This window comes from Chrysemys picta, chromosome 22 (assembly GCF_011386835.1).
Source record: "Chrysemys picta bellii isolate R12L10 chromosome 22, ASM1138683v2, whole genome shotgun sequence".
Taxonomy (NCBI): Eukaryota; Metazoa; Chordata; order Testudines; family Emydidae; genus Chrysemys; species Chrysemys picta.
This window is the reverse complement of record NC_088812.1, coordinates 17210844-17226033: the sequence shown is the minus strand read 5'-3', so window position 1 is coordinate 17226033 and position 15190 is coordinate 17210844. Positions and strand designations below refer to the sequence as shown.

General features: G+C 53.8%; 1 protein-coding gene across 3 annotated transcripts in view; it reads left to right on the top strand.

Moving 5' to 3' along the window:
• The window catches only part of MAP3K12 (mitogen-activated protein kinase kinase kinase 12), an 86000-nt gene that overhangs the window by 52654 nt on the left and 18156 nt on the right, over window positions 1–15190 (top strand). For 2 of the 3 annotated variants that reach the window (XM_065575503.1, XM_065575501.1), the window contains exon 1: window positions 10876–11003. The exons of the other annotated variant lie outside the window; for it this stretch is intronic. The gene's annotated coding sequence lies outside the window, so the exon portion shown is untranslated. Of the gene's footprint in view, window positions 1–10875; window positions 11004–15190 lie in introns of those variants that run through there. 3 annotated transcript variants of the gene reach the window in all.

Here is a 15190-nt window from a genome sequence, read left to right as displayed (position 1 = left end):
AGTGGACCAAGTGCTGGACTGGGAGCCTGGGTGCTGAATGCTGCGTGACCTGGGGCAAGTCACTGCCCTGCTCTATGCCTCAGTTTCCCCTCCTACCCTCTATATGGACAGAACGCTTTCAGGCAAGGGCTGTCTCTCACTCTGTATCCATGCAGAGCCTGGCACCGGGGGAGGGGGGGGATCCTGAGCTCAGCACTGCTCCCATAGAAGTAATTATGAGGGAGCAAAATAATTATGGGGAGTGGGTGCCGATGGCAGAGCCCCACTGAAGTCTATCCACTAGGCCACACTGCCCGCCCCCTGATGAAGACAGACACATATGCACATACTTGTCTTAACCTGTGCATACACTTGTGTGCTGATACATGTGCACACATGTTGATGAGTGTTGCTGTGCACACATTATCACCTATATGTTCGTACATGTGCGGGCCCATATATGTCAGTGTATGTTGACACATGTTCACACCTACGTGAGTGCACAAGCACATGGCCACATGCACACATGTTCACACCAATCTGTTGGAATGCGAGCACACACAGCTATCAGTGCGTGTACACACACTTTAATGTACGCGTGCTGAGACCAGCACCTTTGTAGGTTGAGCCAGGTGTACACAGGGTCACACCTTTATGGTGACACATGCATCCAGGTGCACAGTGATGTGCGGGCATGCATGTGTGTCGATGCATGGAGTGTGTGTGTGCACATGTATGTTACCATGCACATTGGGGAGAAAGGGAGTTATGCCAGGTGGCTTCGTTCAGTGAACGCATGGTAGCGCCAGTGTCACAGACAGGGACACTGCTGGGTCCCCAGGGCCAATGCAGGCTGTGGCCATGCCGAGCTGTACCTCGCTAGCTAGCTGTGTGGGTAGGTGGACGGATGGGTGGATGGACAGCCAGACAGATTTCAGGGACTGGCTAGGAAGGATGGCCCAATGGTGAGGGCACTCGCTGATTCCCTGGGACACCTGAGTTCAAAACCCTGTTCTGCCACAGGCTGCCTCTGTGACCTTGGTAAGTCACTTAGCCTCACTCTGCCTCAGTTTCCCCCTTTGTCCAGTGAGACTTGTACTACTGTCCTCGATCCCAGGGGGATTGGGAGTGCTTTGAGCATTTGTTTTCAACTGTGGAGCCAGTAACCCCTGGAGGAAATGGAGTTTGCTTGAGGCTGGAGTGATGTTTATCTTGCTGGTGGCCTTTGGCATCTGGTCCCCTGCTCTTCACGAGGCCGGGGGTCCCGCTCAGCCTTTCTCTAGGGCTTCCTCCTGGGGCAGCAGCGTGAGGCTAGAGAGGGAGGGGGACTCTGATCAGCTTACATGGATGGGAGTTCTCTTTGCAGCACGTACTTGGCAAGAGGAGCCCCGCTCACTGCTGCCCTGCACCCCGTGCAGCCCTTTACACCAGTGCAGAGCAGGTGTGAAACGCTACCTGAGCAGAATGGGGAAGGTTTTTCACTCTCGTTGCACTGGTGTAAATAACTTAACCTGGCGCAGAGCAGCCATGAAACAGTCTCAGTGTGAATGGTCCTAGGGTCCTGGTGGCACTGCCAGCCAGAAGCTCACAGCTCCAGAGACCCAGTTGGCAGTGGCAGGGCACTGCTGTAACAGAAGCTCACAGCCCCGGAGTCCCAGCTGGCAGTGGCAGGGCACTGCTGGCTGGAAGCTCACAACTCCAGAGTCGCAGCTGGCAGTGGCAGGGCACTGCTGTAACAGAAGCTCACAGCTCCAGAGTCCCAGCTGGCAGTGGCAGGGCACTGCTGGCTGGAAGCTCACAGCTCCAGAGTCCCAGCTGGCAGTGGCAGGGCACTGCTGTAACAGAAGCTCACAGCCCCGGAGTCCCAGCTGGCAGTGGTGGGGCACTGCTGGCTGGAAGCTCACAGCCCCGGAGTCCCAGCTGGCAGTGGCAGGGCACTGCTGTAATAGAAGCTGGCATTACTGTGCTTCAAGCATCTTCTGATGCTAAGTCCTTCGATGCCGACTGAGGTCACCGATCCCGGGATGTATGTGTATGCTGGGGGAGGGGAGGGCAGCACAGGGGAAATGACCACATTGGCTCATTAAGGAAACTGTTTGGGCAGGAAAGACCGACAGTCTGATGATTGCATCACTGAGCGACTCTGCTGAGAGCCAGATTCCACCCTCCACCCCCCCACCACACTCTATGTCCTGGGGGTGCAATGTATGAATGAGAAAATCATATCCGGTAGCTTAAGAGACAACCCCCCCCAACAGTCCCCTCCCCCACGGCTCCTTCCCCCCAATCCACCCCACCGGTGGGAAAATAAAGCCCCTTCACTAAGGGATGAAGTCATCTCCCAGGCGGGCTCTCGGAAATGCCCTTTGAACTCGGGGCTCCAGTTGGGCGGGGAGGATCCTGTTTCCTGACGCTCCCTCCCCTGGGGAGGCAGGTTGCCAGGGAACAAACCTCCCCCTCCTCCTCTCCATTTTGCCCCATCCTCAGCTAGGGGATGGATTCTGGAGCTGGCTCCCGCTCTTTGAACCAGATTCCAGTTCTGGCCCAGCGATGGAAGCCCGTTGGCAAGTCTGGATACAGGTCGGATCCAACTGCACCCCACCCCCTGCCAAAAAAAAAGGTTCTGGATCCATCTGTGACGTTCTGGTTCAGCCCACACTGAGGGATGCCTGAATTGCCAAGGCATCCTTGGGTCCAGCTTTGCCCCCCGTTCTGGGGGGGGTTCAGACCCACAGTCCCGCTGTAATGATACAAGTTGGAGGGTTGGCTCGAGAAATGCAGCAGGAGTTCGGCCCAGGATCCAAGTTATTGTGAATGGGGGCGGGGGGAGGGAGGGGCGTTTAGGTTTGGGTTGTCGGTGTCACGTCCTGTGTGTGTGATGGGAGGCGTAGGCCTGTTGGCGAGCATATATCTGGTGGGAGGTGCAGAGCGCTTGGCGTGCCTGTGTGCGAATCGCCTGGTGGTTGTTTTTTTACCTTGCTGACCATGTGATGACATTGAGGTTGAGGGCACCCTAGCAACACTTGAAAATCATTGCGCCCACAGCCGAAATGCAGCCAGCTCTGGGGTGGGGCTTCCTTATTGAGGGGGAGGAGCCACTGAGCCCTGTAGGCAAATGACCATGTGGGACAGGAAATGAAAAACAGGGATGAGAGTGAGCACTGTGGGGCCAAAACTAGGGAATCCAGAGGAGGATGCCAAGCAGAGAACCCCAGACAGCGCCTTAAGGGAGTTCAAGGAGTCAGTGGTTGCGGCCCAGAGGAACTCTGCCCAGAGATGTGGTGCAACAAGGAAATGGAAATAGGCCCTGAAGTCAAAGAACGCCCTCCTGTAGCTCTTGGTCCACCTCGTCTGGTGGAGGCCTTCTTGGCCGGTGTCAGGAGGAGGCTGACAAGCAGGTCTTGCTGCTCCATGGGACCATGGATAGGGTATATGAGAAGATGCAAGTGAGGGGGAAAGTGCAGCCAGAACCTCGGTTGGAAGTCCTGGAGGAGGCAGAAGAGGGGCTGCCACCTGGCACGCTCTATACAGATGTGCACCAGGGTCTCCCTCTTGCCACAGAAGGACCAGGTGTCAGGAGAGTCTGTAACGACAGCCAGACCCTTGGGTGCTGAGAACAGGAAGCAAAGAGCCACAGGTCCCCCTGCAGGGGAGTGCTGGGCATAGACACAGGATGGTGGAAGCTGTTGCAGATGCACCAGGGGATCATTAATAACCGCAGAGCGTTGGCCATCTTGGTTTGACCTCTTCCAAAATTTGACACTTCCAGCAGCCAAGCACTGCACAAGGCGCAGCGCTCACCACACAGGAAGCACATCCTCTTCTGAATCACCCTCACCACAGCCGACAGCCCTCTGGGGTTTCACTGGGGGTATCCCAGCCAAACAGTAACCAAGCAGAATGTTGCATAGCTCCTAGAGTCAGATCAGGTGAGGCGAGGGAAGGAGACGCAGCAAGTATGGCTGTGGAAAATGTTGAGATTTGGGCAAAAAAATCAAAATTGGAAATATTTTGATTCAGAAAGGCACCACAGGACCTCATGGGAATTGTAATCCAGGTGCCTTATGCCCCCGTTCTCCTCTGTTGGCCAGACTTCCTGTTCGGACTACATCTCCAATGATGCACCATGCTCACTCACCAAGAGGGGAGGAGGCTGTGTATTATGGTAGACGCAAGGCTGCAGTGCCTCATGGATGTTGTAGTTTGGATGTTTCATGCCTCCATTCTCCTCTGTATGCCAGTTTCGCTGGTTGGACTACATCTCCCATGATGCACCACGATCTCCCCTCTTGCTGAGGGAAGGCTGTGCATCATGGGAGATGAAGCCCAGCTGGGGAATGTGGCCCATGGAGGAGAATGGGAGCGCCCACACTATGACTCCCATGAGGCACTGCAGTGGCATTGCAGAATGGGAATATTTCCAGTGTGAGGTATTACATTTTTAAAAAAAAGGAATTTTTCAGAGGGAAGAAAAATGCTTTTTGTGAAAAACTGCGATTACTCAAAAACCTGATTTTCCCTCAAAATCCCCCCCACCAGTTTTGATGGAAAATTTCCAGCCAGCGCTGGCTCTGGGCAGGGCATGGCCCCAGAGCTCTGCAGAGATCCCTTTATTGTGAGGAACTGGACCCAGCACCCTGCCTCAGGCATGAGGTCCCAGTTATTGACTCTCTTTCTACTCCTTGGGAAGCATGACAGGGCCACAGCCAGCTTAGGCCCAGAATTTAGGTGGTAAAAACACCTGAGGCACCAGATCTGATCTCAGCCACACGGTTACATTAGGGGTCAAAATATGTATGAGAAGGGCTATAAATCCTCATTCTTCAGGACATGAACCAGCTTCTGAGAGGGCTTGGGAAGAAAGCCATTCCATTATTGGCCATATGGAGTTTCTTTCATCCTGTGACACATCTAGTATTGTCCACAGTAGAAGACCAGAGACTGGATTAGGCCGATTGGACAGTGCCTGTGTTTCTCATGAAACAAGAGCATCATCTGGCCCCAGTAATTTATTACTTTTCGGAGAAAACGGGTGAGGGAGAAGAAAAGGAGACTGAAACTGTCTCCCCTGTTGCACTGGTGACCCATGTGGCAACGCACCCTGGTAGAACCCACATGCAACATGTGCTTGTGTAACCCACACAGCACCAAGGACCTGCAAAATGAGGAGCCTGAGCATGTACCTAGAAACAGAAAGGGAAGATGACCAAGCATAAGATCATGACCATGTGCCCTTTAATATTAATGCTTCGGATCAGAAGATTTGCCATCAGACCATTTGTCTATCAAATCCACTGTCTGGCGTCCAACAGTGGCCAGTGCTAGATGCTTAAGATGCAAAGTAAGATGGAAAAGAAAACCCTCCTTAAGCCAAATAAACCTAGTCTCTCATATGGCAACATATGGCCTTTGGATTCCTTCCTGACCCCTGCTGTGATCAGTTCGTTCCCTGGAGCATGGTGGTTGATAACCCTTGTACCATCATCATCTTTGTTTGTACAACTTCAGCTATCATCTTTGGTCATTAAATTATGTAGCCCTTTATAAACCCAGCCCCCATGGGTCACTCTTTGTTATCCCTCTGACACTGCCTTATTTCTGTACGGGCGACCCCATTTAAAAATCCCACGCCAGGCCCTGGAAATCATGAGATTTTTAAAAAATGATACATTTCAGGTTTTTTTTCTATGCCTTCTGGGCTTTGAGCCATTAGGGGTCATAGTTATCAGCTTCCACAAGGGCCAGAAACTTACTTTTTCTTTTAAATGAAAGCTGAGACTCTCTTGCCATAGATTAACAGAAATATAGGGCTAGAAGGGACCTCAAGAGGTCACCTAGTCCATCCCCCAATGCTGAGGCAGTGTTAAGTGTATCTTCAGTCATCACGTCACTCCAGCAGCTGGGACTTTAAAGAAAAAAACAAGTATCACACGACTTGCAATCAAGTCACAAGAGGTGGCAACGCTGCATTTGCATTACAATAGCATGTAGGGCCCCCACATGAGATCCGGGCACTGCTGTGCCAGGGTGCTGTACAGGGCAATTCCTGCCACCAAGAGCTCACAGTCAAAATAAAGCAGAACAGACGAAGGAAGGATTATCATCCCCCTTTTACAAGTGGGGAAACCGAGGCACTGCATGATTAAGTGACTTGCCCCCATTGGGATTCTGTGGCAGAACAGGGAATTGACACCAGCTCTCCTGAGTCCCTTAAATGCCAGGCCAGCCCTCTGCATCAGGAAGAATTTCACCACCCTCAGTGAGGAAGTGCAGCATTCCCTCCTAGGAGCTCAGCCTCCAGTTTCATCAGGAGAGGCCTTCTCCCCATCTCGGGGGGCAGTGTTAGAGGAAAGGCCAGAGCCAGTCTCACTCTGACCTTCCTGCCTTGAAATCCCTTCACAGCCCTCCCCCTTTTGCGGGCTCCATAATCCTAGTCTCCGCTCGCCATCTGCCAGCGTCTGTAGATAGCTGTGTGTGTGTCGGAGAAGCTACGGACACTCAGGGCTTGCACGGGTGCCATGTGCCCATAGGATAGTGGGAGTGTGTTTTCCAGGCCAGGAGGGAGCAGCGTGAAGATTGCCCCAGCAATGGGGTTAAACAGAGGGTGACTGTCTCCAGGGCTGTCATCTCCACCCCTTTCCCTAGGGTTAAAGTTCATTTGCGGCCAGTTTATCTCAGGCAGCAGGTGGAGTTGGCATTGATCCTGGCTCGGAATGAAGGATGCATCCTCCAGTGAGGCTGTGGGTGGCATCTGGCCATGGAACAAGCCTCCAGAGGAGATTAGACCAGCGGTTTAATTTTAATGGGGTTGCCAGGTTTGGTTTAGACTTGGTGGGGCCCCTGGGGTGGTGGGGCTCGGGCTTTGTTCCCCCCTCTGGGGGTCGTGTAGTAATTTTTGTTGTCAGAAGGGGGTTGCGGTGCAATAATGTTTGAGAACCCCTGGATTAGACCAACCCAGAGTCTGAGCCACAAATGCTGCCCAACTCTTTCACTATCTGCCAGAGCATAGCACCCACGCCCCACTGACCCCGCACCAAGAATCTCCCAGCCTAACCCAAATCCTCCCCCGAGCAGAGGTGTCCAGGACCCAAAAAGGGAGCAGAGACAGAGACGACATGGAGCCCCCTAGGGACGTTGCTATTGCTGATCTGTTTCATGGAAGAGGTTCCAGATGTCATGGTGACAGGCAGCAGCACAGATCACTAAGAATCCCTTGCTCCTGCCTAACACATTTGATCAGAAGATCTCACAGCACTTTACAAAGGAAGTCAGTATCATTATCCCCGTTTGACAGCTGGGGAAACTGAGATGCAGAGAGAAGTGACTTGCTCCAGGCCAGTAGTAGAGCTGAGAACAGAACCCAGGTCTCCTGAGTCCTACTCCAGTACTCTATCCCCTGGGACACACTAGAGATAGAGCTCTGTATGGGGATGGACAGATAATTCTGTATAACTTTGTATTGTGTATACTTCTATATTGGGATAGATCTGTGTAGAGATGGATAGCTAGATATAGCTCTCAAGTATCATGGGGTAGCCGTGTTAGTCTGTATCTACAAAAACAACAAGGAGTCTGGTGGCACCTTAAAGACTAACAGATTTATTTGGGCATAAGCTTTCGTGGGTAAAAACCTCACTTCTTCAGATGCATCTGAAGAAGTGAGGTTTTTACCCACAAAAGCTTATGCCCAAATAAATCTGTTAGATATAGCTCTGTATCGGGACAGATGGATCGGTATGGAGAATGAGAGAAAGAGAGCGCCTCACTTTTCATTCCTAGATCTCAAAGTACAATCTAGCAGCCCCTGCTAGAACCCTTCCTTCAGACACCTGTTTTGCTCCTTGAGCAGGTGTTTTCCCAGGGGCACCCCCCATCCTTCATTCTTTCCCACTGGGCATGTTTACAAGAAATTGACACATTCGTTTCTTTCTTCCTTTTTGTTTTTCTTCAGTGACCTTGTTACCAGCCCTGGAGGCTGGCATGCTCTAAATGCACCAAGTGGGCACCGTGCCACGATACGCTTCCCTGCCGCCTCCACCCCATGCTTCTATTGGTGTTGGCACCACACACTGGCTCCCCAGTTAGCATTGGAAATGACTGGAGGCGGGTGGGATGGGATGGAATGAGGCCGGAGCTGCTAAGAATCCAGGATGGGATTTTCTAAGGGAGTCAGGCACCTAACTCCTGTTGAATTTCCCCTAATTTCCTTAGGCTTTTTTCACCATCCCAAGTTATTGACATTATGGTAGCTCCTAAAAGGCTGTAACCAAGACCGAGGCCTCGTTGTGCTGGATGCTGCATAGACAGCAAGGGAAGAGCAGCCCCTGTCCCATGGAGCTCACAGTCTAAAGAGCAAGAGGGGAAACCGAGGCACAGAGTGATAAGTGGGTGTAGAATCCAGGACTCTTGAAACCCTAGTCCAATGTCCTAGCCACTGGGCTATGCTGCCTCCCATAAAGTAGTTTAAACCTCACAACTCTCTGTAATGTAGATAAGGATTATCCCCATGTTCCAGGTGGGGAAACTGAGGCACCGAGCTGGGCTGTGACTCCCCCAACATCACTCAGCAGGTCAGTGGCAGAGCTGGGAATAAAGCCAACACCATGGTTTTGTCTCAAGCACACAGTGTCCCCTCCCCAGTCTCACAGCACATCATCTGCGGGCGCCGGCTGAATTTGGGGAAGATTTTCAACAAAATCAGTTTGAGTTAAACCCATCTCGACAACCTCACGCTTCCCCCACAAGGCCTTATCAGGCTGCAGATCAAGCTGTGCCAATGCATCAGTTCAGAACGCTTGCTGAGGTTGCTTTTATTATAAATAGCGGTAGCACCTTGAGGCCCCAACGGAGATCAGAACCATATTGTGCTAGGGATTGCACACCCACATGGTGAGAAAGTCTCTGCCCCAAACAGCTGACAATCAAAAGAGACAAAGGGTGTCAGGGGAAACTGAGGCACACAGGGGGGCACTTGCTCAAGGTCACCCAGCAGAGCCAGGAATAGAACCCAGGTATCCTACATCCCAGTCCAGCATGCAGCCACAAGAGCACTGAACTTGTGATGAAGGTATTGCATTCTGCATGTGTTTCTCACCTTGGAGGTAGAAGGAGGTTCTTAGTGATGATGCATGCTCTGTCAGTCACATCAAGCGTGTCTGGGCTCCGCTAAGAGGTGTCCCATAACTTAGCATTCCCTTGCTGTTTAGGGCTTGACTGGGGGAATGTCGCGCTTACCTAAGCGACATCCCTTTTACAGGCTGGTTTTGTTTGTGGAATAAGAAGGAAATGAGGAAGAAACAGCCTGGAAGAGGTACTGATAGGTTATAATGTGGCCTAGTGGTTAGGGCAGCAGTCTGGGGTTCAGGAGACCCAACTTCTATTCCTGGCTCTGTCACTGGCTTCTGGGCGACCTGGGCCTGTTTTCCCTACCACCCTTTGTCCCTTTTGATGATTGGCACAGCAGGGCCCCCATCTCAGCTGACGATAGTTTATACCAAGGTAAAGATGGGGATGTGACTTGTCCAAGGAGATGCAGCAAGTTAGTCATAGAATATCAGGGTTGGAAGGAACCTCTGGAGGTCATCTAGTCCAGCCCCCTGCGCAAAGCAGGACCAATCCCCAGTGAAATCCCCAAATGACCCCTGCAAGAATTGAACTCACAACCCTGGGTTTAGCAGGCCAATGCTCAAACCACTGAGCTATCTACAGCGAGGAGCAGAGCACTGGAATTCTAAGTCCTAATGCCCTACTCTAAGCACTATACCCCCCTGGAAGAGCTGCTAACAGAACCCAGGAGTCCTGCGGTCCAGTCCCCTGCTCTAACCACTGAAAAACACTGCCACCCTTATCATAAAGTGGTGGGCTATCATAAGAGAGAGATGGGCTACTACCCCGCAGGTCCCCCGGGTTAGCCCTCACCCCACACCCACTCCCTCGGGGTGGCCCCCGCAGTCCATTCCACTTTCTTGGGATAATTATCTCTTTATTAGAGACACAGATCTTCCAGCCTCGGTTGCCAAGTTTTGTTCTATGCCTGAGGGATTTGTAATGCCACTAGCCAGGTGGGCTGCAGACATAACCATGAGACCCTGGGTGAATCTAGATACGCACAAAACTCATGGCTGGCTGGTTCTCCTGCTCCCCTGGCTCAAGAGGGCTCTGATGAGCTAAGGATTGGCATGGACATGGGGCATGGGGTGAAGTGGGCACTGGGAGAGGGGTAAAGGGAAGGTGTCTGGGTACTGGGTCTAGAGGGGTCTGGGCTTTTGCAGGGCTCCTTACGTGTGTCACTGCCATGTGCCCGGCGCCGCTCTTGTTGCCATGTGCTCGGTGCCCTAGACCCTGTGCCACGTTGGTGCAGGATGGGCAAATGGGGCCCTTCCCCCCCCCCCCCGTCGTGGTCCTCCCCTCTCCCTGCATGCCTGTGCCATCCAGTTTGGCTAGTCTCAGCCCAGTTCCCAGAGGGCAGGGGCTATGGAGGGGAGGGGGAGGTGCAGGGCAGAGTGCGGGTGCTACCCAGTGCCCTGTGGATGCAAAGGGTGCTAGTCTCCAGGGGCACCAAGCGAGATGTCATGGCTGGGGGAGGAGGGTGCTGGTAATTCCCCATCTCACAGCACCCAACGGGTTAAACTCACCTAAGAGCAAAGAGTCTCCCCCCCCCCCCGCGCCCCGACGGGAGGGGCGGATCCCCCGGCCCAGGGATGAGCTCAGGGCCCCACTCACCTTAGCTCCTGCCTTCCCAGGGATGACATCAGCACCGGGGGCTACCTGCGGCAGAGGCGGGCGCCGGCGCAGCCCATTGGCTGGATCCCCGGCGGGGGCGGGGCTGGGGAGAGGTTGCTTCATTGGCAAAAAAAAAAAAAAAAAAGTGGGGGGAGGTTTGTGGAGGCGGTGCCCGACCCGGCGCAGAATCAGAGCGAGGGATCCGCCAGCAGCACATGGAGGGGAGGGAGAGAAAGGGGCAGCGTGCCAGAGAGAGGAGAGAGGTGCATGGGGACGGCCGGATAGACAGACACACAGACAAGGTGGGTGAGGTAATAGCTTCTATTGGACCAACTTCTGTTGGGGAGAGAGACCAGCTGGGAGCTACCCGGAGCTTCGGTACTCAGAGTCCACAGCTCCATACAGGGGAGATAGGGAGATGTGCCTGGGAATAGAGAGATAGAGGGGGGTGTATGGGGATAGATAGATAGATAGATAAATGGGGTATATGGGGATAGATAGATCGATAGGCAGGCATAGGGATAGATAGATAGATAGATAGATAGATAGATGGGGTATATGGGGATAGATAGATAGATAGATAGATGGGGTGTATGGGGATAGATAGATAGATAGATTAGATAGATAGATAGATAGATAGATGGGGTATATGGGGATAGATAGATCGATAGGCAGGCATAGGGATAGATAGATAGATAGATAGATGGGGTATATGGGGATAGATAGATCGATAGGCAGGCATAGGGATAGATAGATAGATAGATAGATAGATAGATAGATAGATGGGGTATATGGGGATAGATAGATCGATAGGCAGGCATAGGGATAGATAGATAGATAGATAGATAGATAGATGGGGTATATGGGGATAGATAGATGGGGTATATGGGGATAGATAAATAAATGAGGTGTATAGGGATAGATAGATAGATAGATAGATAGATATAGGGATGGGTAGGCAGGCATGGGGATAGATAGATAGATAGATAGATAGATATAGGGATGGGCAGGCAGGCAGGCTGGGGATGGGTAGATAGATAGACAGACAGACAGACAGACATAGGGATGGGCAGGCAGGCATGGGGATGGGTAGATAGCGTATGGAGAGAGAGAGGAGCAGAGCTTTATAGTAGCCCCAAGGAGAAATCCCAGCGCTAGAGACACGCTGGGAAGGAAATAAACAAAGCCAAGGCAAGGTGCCACGTGAGGGCGCCGGGACGGCACCGCAGCACCCAGCTGGCGAGGGCGGGATCGGGCGGCGAAGCCCGGGGAGAAGAGAATTGGGCCGGTCGGTGGGGAGGGAGGAAGGGGGCGCCCCGGGGCTGGCTCGCTGTTCCCTCCGCGGCTGGTGACAGGTGAGTAGAGCGAGTCGTTTCCATCCAGCCTGGCCTCCTGGCTTGGGGGGGAGGCGGCAGGAGGGGCCGGGGGGGCGATGCTTGGGGGGGGCGCCCCTCCAGTTTGGAGCAGCTCCCCCGGGAGAGGAGCGGGTACCCCGGGATGGCTGATCTGTTTGCTGGGGACCCCCGTGGGCAGACCGTGCCCGGGCTGGGGGCTCAGTGGCTGGGAAGTGCCAGGCGGGGGCATAGGGCATTCGCACCTGTTGGTTTGATGTGTGCAGTGCTGGCCTGGCACAGGGCTCTGCAAGCCCTAGGTCATCGCTCATAAAGGGGCTGCGTTGGGGGGAGGCGTGGGGGGGGGGGAAGGCAGGAGTCTGGGCACTGGGGTGAGGGTATGAAGGGGTCTGGCATTGGGGTGAAGAGTGCAAGGGGTTGGGATGAGGGGTACAGGGAAGGGGACTGAGTATCAGGGTGAGGGGTGCAGGAGTGTTCTGGCATTGGGATGAAGGGTGCAGGGGGAATTGGGGTGAGGGGTGCAGGGGGAATTGGGGTGAGGGGTACTGAAGGGATCTGGCACTGGGGTGAGGGGTTCAGGAGGGGCACTGTGGTGAGGAGTTTGAAGGGGTCTGGATATTGGGGTGAGGGGTGCAGGGGGTATTGGGGTGAAGGGTGCTGGAAGGATCTGGCATTGGATGAGGGGTGCAGGAGGAGTCTTGCATTGGGTGAGGGGTTTGGGGTGCTCAGCACAGGGGTGAGGGGTATGAAGGGGTCTGGGTATTATGTTGGGTATCAAAGAGATCTGGCATTGGAATGAAGGGTGCAGGGGTATTGGGGTGAGGAGTAAGAAGGCGTCTGGGTATTGTGCTGAGAGGTACCAGAGGGTCTGGCATTGGGGTGAGGGTACAAGGGGTATTGGGGTGAGGGGTACCGGAGGGTCTGGCATTGGGGTAAGGAGTGCAGGGGGTGTTGGAGTGGGAGTGTAGGAGGGGGGGTTGGGTGAGGGGTGTAGGGGGTATTGGGGTGAGGGTGCAGAAGGTCTGCAATCCCCTCACTGAATCACCTCTCTCACTTGGTATTGCAGTGACCCAAACAGGTGCAGACAGACAAACTGACCATGGGCTCAAATGGGTCCATGTCCCTCTCCGCACATTCCCAGCAGAACTCCCATATCCTGGCCCCCCACCCCCAGACCCATGCTAGCCAGGCGCCTGTGCTGTGCGTTTCATGCCAGGCTGGTTCCTGTGCGTGACTGAGCCCAGGACCTACTGACCCACTGAGGGGGGCTGCTCTGCTCCCTGCTGGCATGGCCTGCCCTGCTGGTGGGGGGCCCTGCTCAGCTGTCACTCCAGAATGGCGAGGGCAGACAGACATGGGGCCAGAGTTACCCCAAGGGTGGGGGAGGGGTGCTTCAGCCAGCGCTCATGCACTGGGACGGAGTGGGGGGAATGGATCAGCCCATCGCAATCCGCACTGGACACCTGCTTACTAGATAGAGATGGACACATTGGACCGGGTTAGAGTCACAGAAAGGGGGGAAGGAATGGGGGGGGGGGGCTGTTTTGAGGTATGCAAGAGACAGAGCAAAATAGTATCACCTGGACAGCCCAGCCAAATGATGGTTAAGGGGGATGAGAGTGAGATAATCTATCTATAGATCCCCATACTATCTATCTATCTATCTATCTATCTATCTATCTATCTATCTATCTATCTATCTATCTATCTATCCCCAGCTCTCCTCTCTAAACTTCCTCAGTATATCTATAGCCCCATGCCCCCAGTGGTAGTTATTTGCAGGCTGTGAGCATCCGGGAGAGAGAGAGGAGACCTGCCACTCAGTATAAGGAGGTGATAAGGAGCAGGGGGGGTATGTTTACAAAGTGGGAAATGAAACATTGGTTGTGGAGAAGTGGGATGGGCCTGGCTGGGGAAGTTCCTTTGCTTGGGGCATTTGAAGCCAGGCTGGGAGGAAGTTAAGCCAAGTTCAGTAGGGAAAGGCCCTGCTTGGCTGGGGGTGAGGAGCCTGTCAGGATTTCTGGGCTCCAGGTTCCCTCCTAGGCCCTAGTTGTGACCCCAGTTCACAGTGTGTCACCGTGCCCCCCGCCAGGCCCCGATGCGCCGCTCACACTAAGCCGCACGTGCAGCCCCAAATGTCAGTCAGCAGCCTCAGAGAGAGACAGACCCACATGGAGTCTCGCCTGGGTGGCCCAAAGCCTGGCCTAATTTTTATACACATGGCTTGCCAGCCAATCACAAGCCCGGCTGGCAGCCATTGGCTCACCCGATGGTTAAAGGGAGTGGCAGGCACATTGCCCGGGAGCTGGGGCATGGAGTGGGAGACTGGGAGGATCTGGCCCAGAGATGGCTGAAGGCTCTGATCTCCTTGGGCTCTGAGTCCCATGTGCTGCTCCGAGCCAACGTCCCCTCCTGTCAGCCCCAAGGGAGCCCAGGGCCAAGCGAGCCAGCTTCTAACCTGACTCGCGCATCGTCCGCAGAGTCATGGCTGGATCCTCCCCGCAGGTGACGGGTGTCACAGACAGGATGATCCCGAGCTGGGCCCGGGAGCTGCTGGGAGGGGCATGAATGGGGCAGGATCCCGCTGCATCCACTCTGCCGTCTTGTAGCCCTGGGGAGTCAGGAAGCTGCTGCTGCTCCGCTGGGAGGTCAATTGCCTTGATGTGTCATTGCTGGAGGATTTTGCAGCCAGGCTGTAGTGGCAGATCAGGGTATGGGCAGCATGTGCCCTGTGACTCCATCACCTGTGGCGCAAGCTGGTATAAGACCTCTCTCCTGCCCTGGTTTCACCCCGTCATTATTCATTACTCATCGTCTGATCTATTTTTATACCCTAAGCACCTGAGAGCAGGGAACCATGTCTATAAAGTGCCCTGTGTCCTCTGGGACCTCTTTAAATTATAGCAATCCCCCCACACCACAGCTGGTGGGGGGGACGAGTCCAGGAAGCACCGCACTCAGCCAGCACCTTCCATCTGAGGATCTCATAGCACTTTGCAAAGAGTAATTAATTTAGCCCCACCAGCTCAGAGCATTATCCCCACATAACAGATGGGGAAACTGAGGCACAAAGAGTCTCCCCCCCCCATAACACAGCAAAGGGAATAGGACTCAGGAATCCTGATGCCTAGCTCTGG